General features: G+C 41.9%; 1 protein-coding gene across 3 annotated transcripts in view; it reads right to left on the bottom strand.

Moving 5' to 3' along the window:
- Window positions 1–16,571, bottom strand: part of DLG2 (discs large MAGUK scaffold protein 2) — a 719,122-nt gene that overhangs the window by 308,525 nt on the left and 394,026 nt on the right. The gene's annotated exons all lie outside the window — the stretch shown is intronic.

The raw sequence follows: 16,571 nt of genomic DNA on the forward strand, positions 1-16,571 counted from the left end.
ACTGAGCCACCCAGATGCCCCTACTTCTCTATTTCTGCTAGAATCATTAGCTTGTATTCTTCTGTGCAAAAGAACTTTCCATTTATTCTCTCTCTCTCAGTATCATTATGGACTCATGTTTTTGTTTTTATTTATCAAGATACAATCCGTTACTGTGCAGTAGACTTTTTAATTTTTTTTTAAGATTTATTCACCTTATTTTAGAGAGCGGGGAGGGGCAGAAGGAGAAGGAGAGAGAGTCCCAAGCAGACTCCAGGCTGAGCACAGAGCCCAACGTGGGGCTTGATTTCATGAACCCACCACGACCTGAGCCTAACAAGAGTCAGATGCCCAACTGACTAGGCCCCCCAGGCGCCGCTGTGCAGTAGACCTCTAATTGACTTGCAAACCTTCCTCTAAATTCTGTTTCTCTCTCTCCCTCCCTTACTCCTTCTGTTTTCTCTACTCCTACTACTTTGACAGCCATTTTGTATATCATGGACAGTCTACTCTTCTCTATATACTGCTTTTCACATTTTACACATGAAGCAGATGCTCATATTCTTCTATGTTCCTCAATGCTTGTAGGTTATGTGAAAATTTTGTTATCTTCCTTTTTAAGGCCTTGCATAATCTGGCTTTTACTATACCTCTCTAGTCTTATAAGACCATAAACAACTCTGATGAGAGTTGATCTTGTCAATCCTCCCATTTCACAGGTAAGGAGACTGAGGCCCAGGAAATGAAGTCGACTTGCAGGGCCACTCTATAATTGTGGCAGAGGTCAGATGAGAATGCTAGTGTTTGCTCCCCTATATTATTACATACCTTCTCTCCCAAGCAAACCCTCTGCTGCAACCAGAAGCTTCCTGCACATCCCTATCTCAACACCATTCCTTATGGATATTTTCCTCCCTGTCCGGCTTCCTGTTGCCTAGGATTAACTGAAGTCTGAATCTTTCTTCGTGTCCACATCAAGTTCTACTTTCCCAGGCCTCCTATTAATGGTCTGTACCACTCATTTGGCCATTAGCCTCACAACCTGGTAGCATTACAAGCACCTTATAGTGCTTTATTATTTTTTAAGGTATAGAATTCAAGTTCATTTTAAATAATTAAAACAATGCAGAAGAACAGCAAGGAAATGAAACATCTTTTTTCTACTCTTTCAGGTAACCACTGATAATAAATTGAATATATAACTTCTATACATTTTTCCCCACACACGTATAAATAATACCCCCAGTTATAGTCCTGATGTCTAGAATAGTACCTGATACACGTCAGTGACTGAACATATATAGGTGCAAAAATACATATATTTACCTTCCTATGTAGTTACCGTTTTCAAAAATAGATCACAGAACACAGTATTATGTAATTTGCTTTCTTTTTCCATTTAAATTACTTTTTTATGGATCAGTGTCAGCAACTAGACTGTAAGCCCTATGAGGGCAGTCCCAGCCAATGTTTTACTTCTCTTGTATTCCCAGGATGTGGCACAAATTTCCTTCCTCATAAATTATTATTTAGGGTGATTACAATTACATGTGCCTCATGAATCTCTTCCTCTACTCTAAAGAGGTCTTAAGGTTCACAAAGACTCCTGTTCCTCTAAAGAAGCATCACTAACTAGCTCACCAAGAATTTGGTAGCCAGTTCCATTGGCTAATAAGGAAAAGGAGACACCCTAGAAAGTGAAGACAGGAGAACTACTGGAAGGGGTATGCAGAATGATGACAAAGAGGAAGTCAACTTTCTTTAAGGATGGGGCGTTTTCTATGCTGGAGCTGCCATCTTGAATATGGCCTCTTCTGGGAAGTGGATCACACAACATAGAGCCTTAACTCTAAAAGTCAATGATTTTATGAAAAGTTTCTTTCTGGTCACTGGAAGAACCAGAAGAAGCAAGAGATAGAGTTCAAAACTCTTCTGAAAGGACAAACTCCATAAAATCAAAAAAGTGAGGAAGAACGGCATCCTCTGGAATTACCTCTCTGTTATCACGTCCTTTGTTCTCTCAAGTATGTATCAGGACTTCATAAAAGCAGCCCAGGCTGTGTGCAGTCTTTTACCATCAGTCCCAAGTGAATATTGTAAACATCAGAAAATTTTCCATTTGCACAGTCATAGAGGTATTTTCAGTCATTTAAATTTTCTAATTACTAACCAATTCCCTCCTTCCAGGCCTCCCAATTTAGTGCACAGAATGTTGCTCCCCACAGAAAACAACTCCCCAGCGAAGTGAGTTTCCATGGTTAGTTGCCAGAGCTCTGGATGTGAACAAAGCCAAAAAGCCACTCTCCCTTAGGGAAAAACCATCAAGAAATCAGGTTCCACTGCCATGGTTCGGTTCCTAGCACAAAGTAAATGCTCAATAAGTAATGGGAAGGATGGAAATAAAATTGAGGAGAACAGGAAAGAAAAGAGAGGAACAAAGAGGGAAGAAATCCAGTGAAATTGGCTTTCTTCAAACTTCGAGCCGAAATTTAACTGTGGGAGCAAGGAAGTTACTGATAAGTATGATACTAGTCACCAAATACTGGGCAAGAGGGTACCGTGCTGGGCTTGTTAATGCTAATCTTTCCAAGAACTTTTCTGAGGTCAGCAACTAGACTGTAAGCCCTATGAGGAGGAAACTGAGGCACAGAGAGGTTAAAAGCTTCCCAATCAGCAGAAGTGGGTTAGAGCTCTGCTCTGTGTGATACAGACGGTGTCCTTTCTCCCTGACACTTAGCTGCCCTCTTCTGTCATCCCGGCTGCCTCCAGCCTCAGTTCTGCAGGTGACACTCCTCTGACAGCCATCAACACTGGGGTGCTGCTGAATCGATCCCCCCACATCTCTTCACAAGATGTCACAAAAGGATGACTTCTTTTTTTTTTTTTTTTTAAAGATTTTATTTATTTGACAGAGAGAGACAGCGAGAGAGGGAACACAAGCAGGGGGAGCGGGAGAGGGAGAAGCAGGCTCCCAGCCGAGCAGGGAGCCCGATGCGGGGCTCGATCCCAGGACCCTGGGATCATGACCTGAGCCGAAGGCAGACGTTTAACCATCTGAGCCACCCAGGCGCCCACAAAAGGATGACTTCTAACAGCAGCCTTAGCTCCTGCCAGTGCCTGCCGTCACCGTGGGCTGCTTTGCCTTCCCATGAACAGCCCCCTCTGGGCATGTAGTCTGTCAGGGCTGCTCTCTTTAGTGCCTCCCCCCGCCCCCTCCCCGCCGTCATCATCATCATCCTAGTGCAGGGCCAGCTCCCTTCAGCAGCGCAGACACTTTGGGCATTATGGAGAGTTCCACAATCCCTCAGAGCATTGGAATCACTGTCAAACCCTTTTATGTTCCTGTGGCCAAGTTCAGTGCTTCCCCACCCGGCTTACTCCTTGAACTTACTATACTTCCCCCTATGCTGGGGCCAGCCGGGTGAAAGGTTGGCTGCAGGTGCTGACCGGCCACAGGCTCTGCCACATCTTGTGAGATGGGCCAGCATTAAGTTAGTTGACCCAGAAAGAGGAGCAGCCCTGGAGGCTGCCTGAGACCAGGACCCGGAGCTCACACTCCATCCACTGCACTAACAGTTGCCAGCACCAGAATGAAATACATACAATGCGCCCTTGCTGTTCTTGGTGCTGGGAGTTCCATGGAACCCAGACACGTAATTGCAGAGTCTTTAAAATCCCCTTCTGTTATCTTTTCCCTTTACAATCTAGCGTCACATGCAGCTTCCTATTGTATTGTTTCCTCTTTTGCCAAACGTCTAGCCACCTGGAAAAGTTACCACATACACTGCCATGCAAGGTAGGGTCCCTTGATTCTCAGACGCGGTTTCCCACTCTACCTCTTCTGTCTTTTCTTCCCGCCACCCCCTGAGAGTCTCACCTCTTTGATCCGCTCTTGATCTCTGCATCTGCATCTGTGACAACATTCCCTTAGCTTCCCCTTCCTTACCTTTCCTCCGCGGCGGTCTACTCCCTCCTCTCGCCGCTGATCTCTCTCGCCTTTCTCCTACCTCCTCCGTCTGACCGATCTGCCTCCACTTTCTTGCTACATCTTCTTTTCCCTCCTCTGGTTGATTTCTCCTGCTCTGTTGCGAGGACAGCCTACGACTTACTGTGTTTACCACCTAAGCACAATTTTATTCTCCATTTGAAGCCCAAACTGACTTTCTGTGAGAGCCCTACAATTACACTAATAGAAAATTAAAAAGTTTTCTTATTCTACCATTAATACAGCTAAAACATTGGGTTGGCTGTCAAATATAGGCAAACCAGAGGAGCTTGCTCTCCAACTGAAATAAAATTATCTCGGCTTGCATTTTCAAGTGCTACCTCAGGCTGTCTTTATATTTAATGCTCTGTGGCTCTAAGTCAAGGACAAGCCTTAAGTTAGGGTTTCTAGGGAAGCTCCCTGTGATTTATAGAGCCCTGGAGCTGCTGTAAAACATTTTTTTAAAAAACCCACTTGTTCCTGTCTAATGTAGACAGCTGCTGCAGATCAAGAAACTGATAGAATGTTTGCCCTCCTTCTTAACATTGCTATTACAAGCTGAATATTCTAGATTCCAAGGTTGCCTCCCCATCTGCCCCTAGCTCCTTACCTAGCATCAGCCAGTTCACAGCAGCTTAATTTTGGGCTTTGGGTATGGGCACAGCTCAAGGCTTACATCCCCTCCATGGTAACCTCCATTTTTTATTCATCCTTCACCAAAAAATCATTCCCTCTTAAAAGCATGAAAACATCACTGTGTTGATGTAAATTTTAGTATGTACCCCAAATATAAAATATGGGGTTGAAGAAGCACTTAGGGGAAAAGTCACATTGGAAACCTGTAAACTGAGGAATTGAAAAACCATGACTAGACAACAATAGGTGATTATGCATGCATACCACCCATTTACAGAGAACATATCCATTCTAAATATTACTTCTCTTCAAAGCCAGGCATCACAAGAAAGTCAGGTAAACCAGAAAAAGGTGTGGCTTTTTCAATGAATAGAAGATAAAATAAATGTGGGTAAGAATCATAAATCACTCAGAAAGGCATGTATAATTGTACATTGGGTTTTTTTAGGATAACATATGTAAAAGTATCTGTTGTATCTATGAAAATTTACCTTTTTTTTTCTTTGTTAAAGCTGGCTTATGGGTGTCTGGACATGTAAGTTTCCTTTCTGGAGTATGAATACACCCTAGGATCAGTAAATGTGTGGGGTTCTCAAAGCAAAAAACTTGTATTTGACTTACAGGCATGATATTCTTGGTTAATATTGATCCTTATCAGTTACATGTATTGAATAAAAACAATTAACTTTATTATTTCCTTCTTTTTAAAAAAGATTTTATTTATTTATTTGAGAGAGAGAGCTCAAGCAGAAGAAGCGGCAGAGGGAGAGGGAGAAACAGACTCCTGCTGAGCAGGGAGCCTGATGCAGGGCTTGATCCCATGACACCGGGATCATGACCTGAGCTGAAGGCAGACACTTAACTGACTGAGACACCCAGGCACCCCAACTTTATTATTTCCTTAAAGAAAGCAAGCTGTTCTGCTCTTATTTATATATATGTGTATACGTCTTTCATATATACATTTATGTATTTATCCTATGTATCAAAATATAAATAAGTTAGGATAATTCCCTATTTTAGATTAGTGCTTTTATGTCCCAATAGGTGGCAAAATCCAGAGACCAGTATATTTTCCAGAATGCTCAGTGGCTAGGATTCTGTCACCAGTTAGCTTTGGAGTGTTGTACTTTAGTTCCTTCATTTATTAAACACACAGACATTGTGCAAAGGAGTCTGTGAGGTTCCATTCAGAGTTATGATTCTGTGATTCAATATTGTGGTTTAAAAATATGTATATACTGTAAAATATTTGATTCTGCAAAGAACTATGTACCTATTCTGCCTCCCTCTATCTATAAAAGTCATTCATTTATTTATTCATCCAAACATTCATTCTAGAAGCATTTATTTGGGACTTAGTATGGTTCAGGTCCTACGGCATGTCTCACGGATGCCAACATTATTTAGACACAACCTCTTTTCTTGAGCTCAGGCTCTAAATGAGGAACTCCTATTTTATAGGCTTTTATCTCAAAGATTGTAATTGCAGAAAGTCCAAGTTTCTATGCAAGAAACTTAAGATGTGCTGATGACAATCAGTAGTTCATTTTGGAGAACTGTTTACCTGTCTCTTTCTCTCTCTCTCTCTTTCTTTAAATCAATGAGGGCAGGGGCACCTGAGTGGCTCAGTCAGTTAAGGCTCTGACTCTTGATTTTGGCTCAGGTCATGACCTCAGGGTCATGAGATCCAGCCCAGCATCCGGGCACTGCGCTCAGTGGGAGTCTGCTTTAGATTCTCTCTCCCTCTCCCCCTCTCTGCGCTTGTGCACGCATACACTCTCTAAAATAAATAAATAAATCTTAAAAAAAAAATCAGTGAGGGCAGTGTGATAGAAGGGAAAGAGTGTGGGTTTTGTATAGCAGGTTCAAGTTTGGAATTTTGGCACCCATGGGTGATTCTGAACAAGTTACCTGCTCTGAGACTGTATTTTCACATCTATGAAGTGATGATAGGAATATCTACTCTCCAAGAGTTGCAGAGTTACACTGGGGACTGAGTAAGATAAGATGAAAACTACCCAGTGGATGGTGGCTGTTGCTTTGAATATGGGAAGTTAGAAAACACTCCTGCTTTAATAGCCTTTTCAAGTAAGTAAACCAATACAGATGGCTTGTTTTTTGGCCTGAACCCTCTGAAGACTCTTTACATGCTACCATCTGTGGCTGTAACCTCTACCCAAAAGGTGAAGGGCTGAGACATCTGTGGGGGTTCTATGGGTACCAGATAGTTACAAATCCATATTAGTTTGAATATTAGTTTGAACCATACAAAACTGCCAGTATTTGACTTGACCTTCAAAAGCGACAGTTTTGCATGGTTCAACTTAATACTACTGGTGGATGATACTACTAAAAGCAAATTTCAATTTTATACTTTTTAATATGAATGGCATATAAAATTTAAAAATTGCTTTGGGGGATTATTTCCTGGTTTAAAAAGGTTTAATGGGTAAAATTTATGTCATTTGCTTTTTAGATTAAGGAAGAAATGGTAAAATAAATCTGCCTGGTTCTTTTTCCCAGAGGAGTCTTAGAAGGCTCAAATTTGAGTTTGATGTTGTAGAAATTTCAGCCTCAGGCAACAGGGTAAGGGACATTAAAATCCATTATTTATTGGCTGTTAAGGAAAAGAGCAAATCTGACTATTTCAAGGGAATGACATAAGAATGTCAGCTAATGAGCTGAAACCTGTTTCTGACTGTGACATATTACTGAACAAAAGATTAGAGGAAATTAGTACGAGAGAGAGAGATTTCGTTTACTTTTTTTTTTTTTTTTGGCTACGTACGTGGGAGAGACAGAGGATTGGGAGTGCGTAGGAGAAGTGTGAGAGGATATGTGGGAGAAGAAGTGTTTAAAATGTTCAAAGGAGGGCGCCTGGGTGGCTCAGTCGGTTGAGCGACTGCCTTCGGCTCAGGTCATGATCCTGGAGTCCCGGGATCGAGTCCCGCATCGGGCTCCCTGCTCGGCGGGGAGCCTGCTTCTCCCTCTGACCCTCCCCCCTCTCATGCTCTCTCTGTCTCTATCTCATTCTCTCTCTCAGATAAATAAATAAAAAATCTTTAAAAAATAAAAAAAAATAAGATTTTATTTATTTGGGCGCCTGGGTGGCTCAGTCAGTTAAGCAACTGCCTTCGGCTCAGGTCATGATCCTGGAGTCCCGGGATCGAGTCCCGCATCGGGCTCCCTGCTCAGCGAGGAGCCTGCTTCTCCCTCTGACCCTCCTCCCTCTCCTGCTGTCTGTCTCTCATTCTCTCTCAAATAAATAAATAAAATCTTTAAAAAAAAAAATAAAATATTCAAAGGAAACTAAGATGAAGACATGAAAATGTACGCAGGGTTATCGGTTTCCAAAACCAATGATTCAGACCAGTACTCCCAGTGTTGCCATCAGCATCCTTTACCAGTAGCTTTCGAACTCCCATCCGTGCTCTCTACTGGGCCGAGAAAGCTCTATCTTCTTTGATAGCCACTTGTTCTATTCACCCTTGCCTTGGGAAGCCCAGTTCAAATCCTACTTCTATGAAATTCCCCCTAGTAAGGAAAGGACATTTACTTTGTCTAGCCTTAAAACTTAAGCACATAAAAATACTTCTTTTTCTTCCAACTCCCTCTTTCCAAGTGTTTTGCAAATGGCGGGTGTTGGTGTTCGGCTGTGGTGCGTGAGCTTAGAAAGACATCTGTACATCTGACATGGCCTGTAGACTTTTTCTTGGTTTGCACCTGCTGTGATAATCCCTAAATTGGATTTAACATTCATGAAAGGACTGCCACATTTAAGATCCACTGTCTCACCTTGCAGTTTCCTTTCAACATCCACAGAGGCAAGTGCATCACTCAAGCCTTCTAATAAAATGGGGATAGCACAGGCCATACCAGCCCAAACACTTCCTATAATGGAGACCTTATCGTGATGAATTACCTCCATGGAAGTGAAATTCATTTTAAGTTTATATTTATACTTGACATTGCTATCCTAGAGATGAGGGTGCGGGGCCAGCTAAGCCCAGGCAGGATGTCTACCTTCCACGGGAGACAAAGAGCCTTCTCTGGGCCAAAGAAATGCCCTCCTGCGGCAGCCCATCTCCGGCTGACTTGTAGGACTCCAATAGCTCTGCTCATGGCCTCACTCAAGAGATGAACAAGAGATGGAGGCCCTCTCACTGAGCAAGGAAGGAGGAAGCCACCGGCTGTTTTAACTCCCTCTTGCCTGGCTACTACAGCTGTGTGAGGCCAGCCCCACCTCCTGTAGTCCTTAGAGGGGCCTCCAGAAAGGACTTCTCATGTCTCCTCAGATAGAGGCAATCAAGGGCTTCTCTAGGAAGTGAATCCTGAGTTCTACCATTTTACAAATGACTTCCATGTTGGAAACACATAATGCACCAACCTAGATCCCCGGATTTATTAGTTTTCTATTTTTAGCATGTATGCCAAGTTAGAACCACTATTTCTGATTCCAGAGCCAACACACTTAAGAATCCCTATATCTAACTCCATTTCCCTTGATCTCACCCTCTTCAGGGCACCCCAATTTCCCTTTCATTTTCTAATACATCATGTACATTCATCCTGGTCTGTTGCTTCTTGATTCCTTTTTCAAAATGCAGCAAATGGGGTACCTGGGTGGCTCAGTTGGTTAAGTGTCTGCCTTTGGCTCAGGTTATGATCCCGGAGTTCTGGGATGGAGCCCCGCATTGGACTTCCTGCTCAGTGGGGTGCCTGCTTTTCCCTCTCCCTCTGCCGCTCCCCCTGCTTGTGCTCTCTCTCTTTCTCTCTCTCTCAAATAAATAAAATATTTAAAAAAAAAATGCAGCAGCTAGAATGCAACATTGTCCCTAGGAAGGTCCTAACCAGTGTGGAGTCCAGAAGCTCCTAGGCAGATACTGTGGCAGCAACATCAGATGGCTACCTGTGGTCACCTAAAACCAAAAGATCTTCTTCTAAGGAGCTGCTGCCAGATATCTATTCTAAACTGGTGTAATTAATTTTGGGAACTGTGTTTTCCTAGACTGTCTACCTGGGCAAGGAATTTTGTATGCCCGGTAAGTGTAAACAGTCAGTAAGTATTTACAGCTTTGGTGCCAGTAGTTTGCTTTCTAATGGATACTTATTTAATACCTCAGAACCTGTTTTTCCATTGGAAAATAGACAAGAATATATTCCCTGCTAGTTTTGAGGGAAGTGCAAATGAGATTATACACAAAATGTAAGGGGATATTATTATCACAGATAATCTAGGTTTTAATACCACACCAGAAAGGTAATTATAACTGTTAAACCTGTAATCACAGGAACTACAGCCTAGAGGTCCTATAAACTACCCCAAACATAAGATCATCTATCTAGATTTTAATCGAAAAAAAAAAAAAATTACAATTCTGTTTACCCTTTAAAAGATGTTCAACGTTTGCTTTCACTGCCCTCTAGTGGTTGTTATATAGAAGACGGAACTACATTTTTGACATTTTTATTTTTGAGATATTAGGCACAATCTCATAAACAGTTATACTGTTATGTTACATACCTTCCCATCATTTGGTAACACGTTAAGAGTCAGCCTACAGGGACAGTACCTAGCACTGTGTCCTGCACAGCGTAGATGCGCTACGTCGTGAATTAGTGGTTACGCATCATTTCATTGTCTCCACAAAGAATCCGCTGACTTCAAGTAATAACCTAACTTTACTCACTCAGTAAATATTTAGAAGCAAAGACAGACATTTTCCCGGCTTACATTCTAGTGAGAAAAATGGAGTGTTAAATACGTCATTGCAAACTAGCATGGTAACCGCAATAGGGGAAGAACCGGGTATATGTGTGCATTGAGAAACTCTAACCTGGACATGTTTCTGTGTGTTGGAGAGGCTGGGCGGGATGTGAGAGAGAAGCCATTGGAAGGTGTTCTGAGAGTATAACAAGTAACCCGGGACCTGAGGGATGAACAGAAGCTATTCAGAAGGATGTGGGGTGGGAGGACACGGTGCTAAAGGAGGTTAGCTAATAGAGAAAGGAGGGTTTTAGAGATGAGGCTGGACAAAATTTTTTAAAAGCTATATTGGGGAGTTTAGCCTTTATTCTCACAATTAATTTATAACCAGTGGACTCTGACAAAGCATGAACTCATGTCTTCACTTTTTATTTTTTTTAAGCTCATTATTTAAAGGGAAAATTCTAGTTATTAATTATAAAGCAATTGTTTAAGAAACTTTCAGTGTGTCCTTTTTCAAACCCAAAGTGCCCTCAAACACATACATTCCTAGAATGTTGGAGCTGGAAGGGCCTTCAGAGGTCATGAGTTTCCCTGGTTTCACTTTAGGAGGGGAGGGGAGGATGGGGAGGTCCTCAGATTGCACTGAGTGACTGCACCTGGAAACTGCTTTTCCTTGATCTCAAATTCCTCAGTCTGGGATTCAGAGGCCTGCCTAGTGTCCTCTATTGCACGTCTGATGGGTTCAGAGCATTCAGAATTCTTAAGCACCTGGCTTTTCACCTCTGCACTGGATTGCATGCTCTTCCTTTGTGGTCTGATAAAAAGGAGGTTTATCTTAGACTTGCAGAGGACCTGGGAGGGTCTTCTTATGACTAATTAGAGCGCCAGCCAATCCAGCCCGGACCACCCGTCAGGTTTTTGCCTCTGTGAAGGAACTCCCTGGCCTCTCTGTACTTTTCTTATGACACAACTCTATGTGAATTGACTCATTTCTTCTAGACTACAAGCATCTTGAGGACATGACACATGGCTTAGTCATCACTATGTCCTATATAACAAGGTAATGTGGGCACTGAAAACCCCTATCAAGTTTGCTGTAGGCACAGGTGGGTGGATAAATGAACAGAGTGGGAGATCTCATTTCCTAACAGAAGGTTTAAGTAGATGTTAGTAAGGGAATGAAGGATAGATTATCTTAATAGCTTGTATTAGATTTTTTCCACAGGGAAGAATCTGATTTTAGAAAATAGAATGAGGAGCCATCTGAAGTGAAAGGAGAGTCTCTTACAAGAAGCAAAAATAATAATTGTACTCTTTTTCGTAAAGAATGACCATGACTTTGAAGGTAGTAAGAGATTAGAGAAGAGACGTCAGGATAGACAGAGAAAAATCCGGGCAGCATGGGAAAGTGCCTGCCAGAGAAAGATATCTGATGCTTAATTTAAAATTTGTTTTACAGGTTTGATGTAAACCACTGCCATCTTTTTGAGCCTTATATACAGCTTACTACACACAAAGGGGATGCTAACGAACACCCATTTATGTTAGATTGAGAAAGAGTGTGCTTTTCTGCGATGTTCACAATTCCAGAGACACCTAACTCATGCATGTGTATGCTGAATATAAAGGCAGATCAAAAAATGAAAGAAAAATGTAATTTATACCTTCCTTAATTCTACCATAAATGTGTCAGTAGAATAAAAATACATGAAAAAAAAAAACACCCAGCCATAATTTAGTGATTATGCTGCACACAAAATATGAGAGATATAGGCAAGAAATGTTTTTGTAGATTGGAATCACAGGATCATTTCCAGCATGGTCCATCAGGAAAGTTTTCCCCCAGGTAGATTTGAACATAGAGAAATAACAAGCAATTAAATTATATGGAAGATTAACTACTGGCCCTTCACTGATCCCTCTCTTTCTTCAAGCAGTAGAATCACTGATCAATCCCTGTTATGAAAAGGACAACATTTCTCATTTTGAGCTTTCTCAAGCAATTTTGGCTTCCTAGAGCTCCTGGCTGATTCTCAGTGCTTTGTTACTTGTAAAAATGGGACTCCCTCAATATTAAAAAAAAGCAACAAAGCCATACATTCTACTTTCAGGTTTTAATTCAATTTGTATTCCTTGAATTATATTTTAAAAATCTAGCATTATGATAACCAGTTTTAAAACTGCAGTCAAATACAATCAGTACAAAATCCCAGCAAACAGGTCAGATACCACCAGCGTACACAGTTCTATGCAAAAATCTTTTACTGCCATCTTGTGGATTCTCAAGAAATAGCCTCGGGGCGCCTGGGTGGCTCAGTCATTAAGCGTCTGCCTTGCCTGGGGATCAAGTCCCACATCAGGCTCCCTGCTCAGCAGGAAGCCTGCTTCTCCCTCTCCCACTCCCCACTGCTGGTATTCCCTCTCTTGCTGTATCTCTGTCAAATAAATAAATAAAATCTTAAAAAAAAAACCCAAAAAACAAACAAAAGAAATAGCCTCAGTCGCAACATGCTATTTAGTGTAGAGTACTAGGTTTGTATGCCACAGTATATGAAAATATCTGGGAAATGTATTAAAAAAAAGAGCAATTAAGTTTTCAGGTTCCCATTTAATTTGACCACTTTGGATGCACTATTTAACTTCTACATGGCTTAAATTCTTCATGAAAAGTACGAATTATAATAATGGTATATCCCCTGCCTGTTGCGAGTTTGCTTTGAAAATTAAAACATAAAATTGCTCTGTAAACCAGAAAGTATTCAGAAACAATCAATTATTATCCTTGTTATCATGCAGCACTGCTAGATTGATGATACCTAAGCAAATGCATTGTTACGTAAGCAACAAGATAAATACGGTTCTGATGGAAGAGACCAGACCTTAGTGCCTGTCTTCAGAGTGATGTATCTTGTATTGAGGGCTTTGGGGACAAGAGAGAAAATGTTTCCAGTGAAAAGAAACCCTGGAGATCATATCTCCTGGAGCAAATAACATGGGCCTGGGGACTGAGGAAGGGGTATTTTCTTTCTTACTGGTTTACTGATGTGCAAGTGGGTCCTGACATTCCAAAAACACAATAAATATGCAGTCCAGAGAGAGCTGCTTCTGCTACCCTTGGGATACCATCCACTGACCCATACTTCAGTCATTTTTTTGTAACCTTTTCAGCTTTATTTTGTCACCCAAACACTTAAATGGAAAACAGAGGCAACGTGTTGGATCATAGATGACACTGACAACTTAAAAAAAAAAAAAGTCATCTGTGCATTTCAGGGAACAGTTTGGAACAAAACCTTCAAAGGGTTTTTCTTTCCCTAGGGAAGGTTTCTTCAGGTTCTTTTCATTCACTAACTTACTCAGCACTCGCTAACACCTCCATGTGCACTGGGTTAGGCCCTGGGACGCAGTTATGGTCAAGACACATCTCTATCCTCAAGGAACTCTGTTGAGGAAATATTTATGAAAACAAACCAAGACCAAAAGGTCTTGAACTGTGGGGACACAAGGATGGGGAGGAGGGGAGAGGCCATCTCCCTGTGTACCTGAACCCCACTTAAGGCTTAGGGGTCTTTTGTATGTCCTTTAATTTGGCCTCCTAGCCCTCGTCAATAAATTTCTCCCTCCTCTGAACTCTTGAAGCTCTTAACTATAATAACTAGTTCACCTGGCAATTACCTCAGGTGCTTTGCCTGGTTAGTTTTCACCAAACCACTCTCTATTATACGTCTCTATCTGCTGTTCATCTTAATAATTAAAATCATTTATAGGCGCCTGGGTGGCTCAGTTGGTTAAGCATCTGTCTTCGGCTCAGTCCGTGATCCCAGAGTCCCGGGATCGAACCCCGCATTGGGGTTCCTGCTCAGCGGGGAGTCTGCTTCTCCCTCAGCCCTTCACCCTGATCGTGTTCTCTCTTTTGTTGTCTCTCTCAAATAAATACAATCTTTAAAAAAAAATAAAATAAAATCATTTATAAGTCTATGGCTTCAAATATCCTTATTCCTTTCTTCCTTATATGTTTTTATAATTTAATTTAAAAAATGTACTAACCATCTACTATATGTTAGGAATTTTGCTTTTAGCAGTTCTCAGCATTCAGTTTTGAAACACTGTAATTTCAGAACATGAACAACCCCCCCCCCCGCCATGGGAATTTCCATGAGATGATATAAGATAGGATTTTCTGCAGGGGAACAATTCGTAGCATCTAGAACTATTGTGGCATCTGTCTGTTCTTATTCCTTTCTTTTTCCCACGATTCTCTTTATTACCCCTGTATACTCTCCTAGTTCCTTATGCCCCTTAATATGGTCTTATTTAAGGATTTGTCTTCCTTATCCCTGCTCTGATCTGCCACTAGTCTGGAGGGCAAAGATCCTACTATTTAACTCTTTATTCTTAAATCTTGCCATGTCATCATGATCTTCATGTGGGTCTCAGAAGGAAACTTCCCATTCTGCATGTGTCTCTCTTCTCTTTTGCTTGTGTGAGTTAGGTGGGTCCCCCAACCTACACACTAGTTGGAAGTTCATACCTCATGACTCATGACTGCTGTGGCTTCAAGTCCTGCAGTTGCTTAGAACCTGGGCAGAAGTTAGGAAGCAGAGCAAAGGCCAAAGCCTCCCTTGAGAATTTGGGGTAGTAGAAAGGGAAGTAGCTTATACAAGTGCAGAGTGCTGCTGATGGGTGCTCACTGACTCTCCTTTCATGTGTCAGTTATTGGGAATGGTCGCTCTATGTGGGGAAATGAGTGCTGGTGGTGGTGATGATGAGGATGATGATGATGATGAAGGTGATACTTGGTATCAAGGAATTTATTATTTATTTTAAACAACAAAATAGTAGGATGAGAATGCTAAAACAATGTAGTTGTTCCTTTCTATCACATCTGCACTATAACCATGCTCATGTTCTATATCTCTACTAGGTTAGCACCCCATGAAGGTGGGATCAATGTCTGGTTCACCTCCCTCTTCCCTATAGCACCTGGCATAGTACTTGAATTATGCTCTCACATTCAGCACCTAGGAAGTGCCAGGACCTGTTTAGGAGCTAGGAATACAGCAATAAACACAATGGATCAATAGCAGGTATTTAACAAATCAAAGAATTAAATAAGAATTGCAGTCATGTATATAACGTGTTTTCCATTTCTTCCACTCAATATACATATATTTAGGTGAACTGATAAATAAACCACTAATTTCCCCCTCTACATCAACACCCAAACACTATTTCCATCCACATAAAAAGTTGTAAAAAACAAACAAACTCTACCCCCTAGTGGCCATCCCATTCCATTCCCCTTCTCAGCAAAACTCAGAGGAGATACCTGCAATCATGGCCATTAACTCCTCTCCTCCATTCCCTCAGAAATCTGCTCTGTATGGCTTCTCACCCAATTATACTACAGACACTGCTTTGTTATTTGAATCAGTAAGTTCCATATTGTTAAATTCAGCAGTTAATTTTCAGTTCCCATCTTATGTGCCTGCCCAACAGCTTTTGAAGTAGTTGGTCCCACTCTGGAAAAACTTTCTCTTCTTAGCTCCCGGGTCCTACCTGACTCCTCTTACTTTGCTGGTCCCTCCTCTTCTCCTATAGGCTCCATTTGTTCCCTGCTCCACCAAGAGGAGTGTCTCCATCTCAACCAGTAGCCTCTCTGCTTCGTTCATGTTCAGGCAGAAAACCTTGCAGCCATCCTCTACAGCTTCCTTTTTCCCCACATCCAATCTCTCAGGAGATCTGTTAACTCTCTCTTCTAAACAAACCCAGCATCACTCCTCACTTCCTCCACTAATACCACAGTTGTCCATTCCTCCACTGTCTCTCATGCTGATTATTCACATAGACTCCACAAGCTTGCCTCCTGCTTCCATCCTTGTCCCTTGGCCCACTGTCAATATAGCAGCCAAAGAGATCCTCTTAAAATGTAAGTGAATTCATATCATGTCACTTTCCTGCTTATAATCCTCCATGACTCTTCATTTTCTCAGAGTGAAAGTCAAGCTGTTACAGAGGCCTGCGAGGCTGTGCTCTCTGTGACCTGCCCGCTACTCCATGTCCTCACCTCCTACTCCTCTCCCCCCACCGCCCCGGAGTGGCTTCCTCAATACACTGGGCATGCACTTTACCCAGACTTGATGCTGGCTGTTCCCTCTGTCTGGAACTACCCCCAGATACCTGCATGGCCCACTTTCCCTTCCTTCAAGTCTTTGCTAACATGTCACCTTCTCAATGAGGCCCACCCTGACGTGACCT

Source organism: Leptonychotes weddellii, chromosome 11 (genome assembly GCF_054177405.1).
Source record: "Leptonychotes weddellii isolate Sample4059 chromosome 11, ASM5417740v2, whole genome shotgun sequence".
Taxonomy (NCBI): Eukaryota; Metazoa; Chordata; class Mammalia; order Carnivora; family Phocidae; genus Leptonychotes; species Leptonychotes weddellii.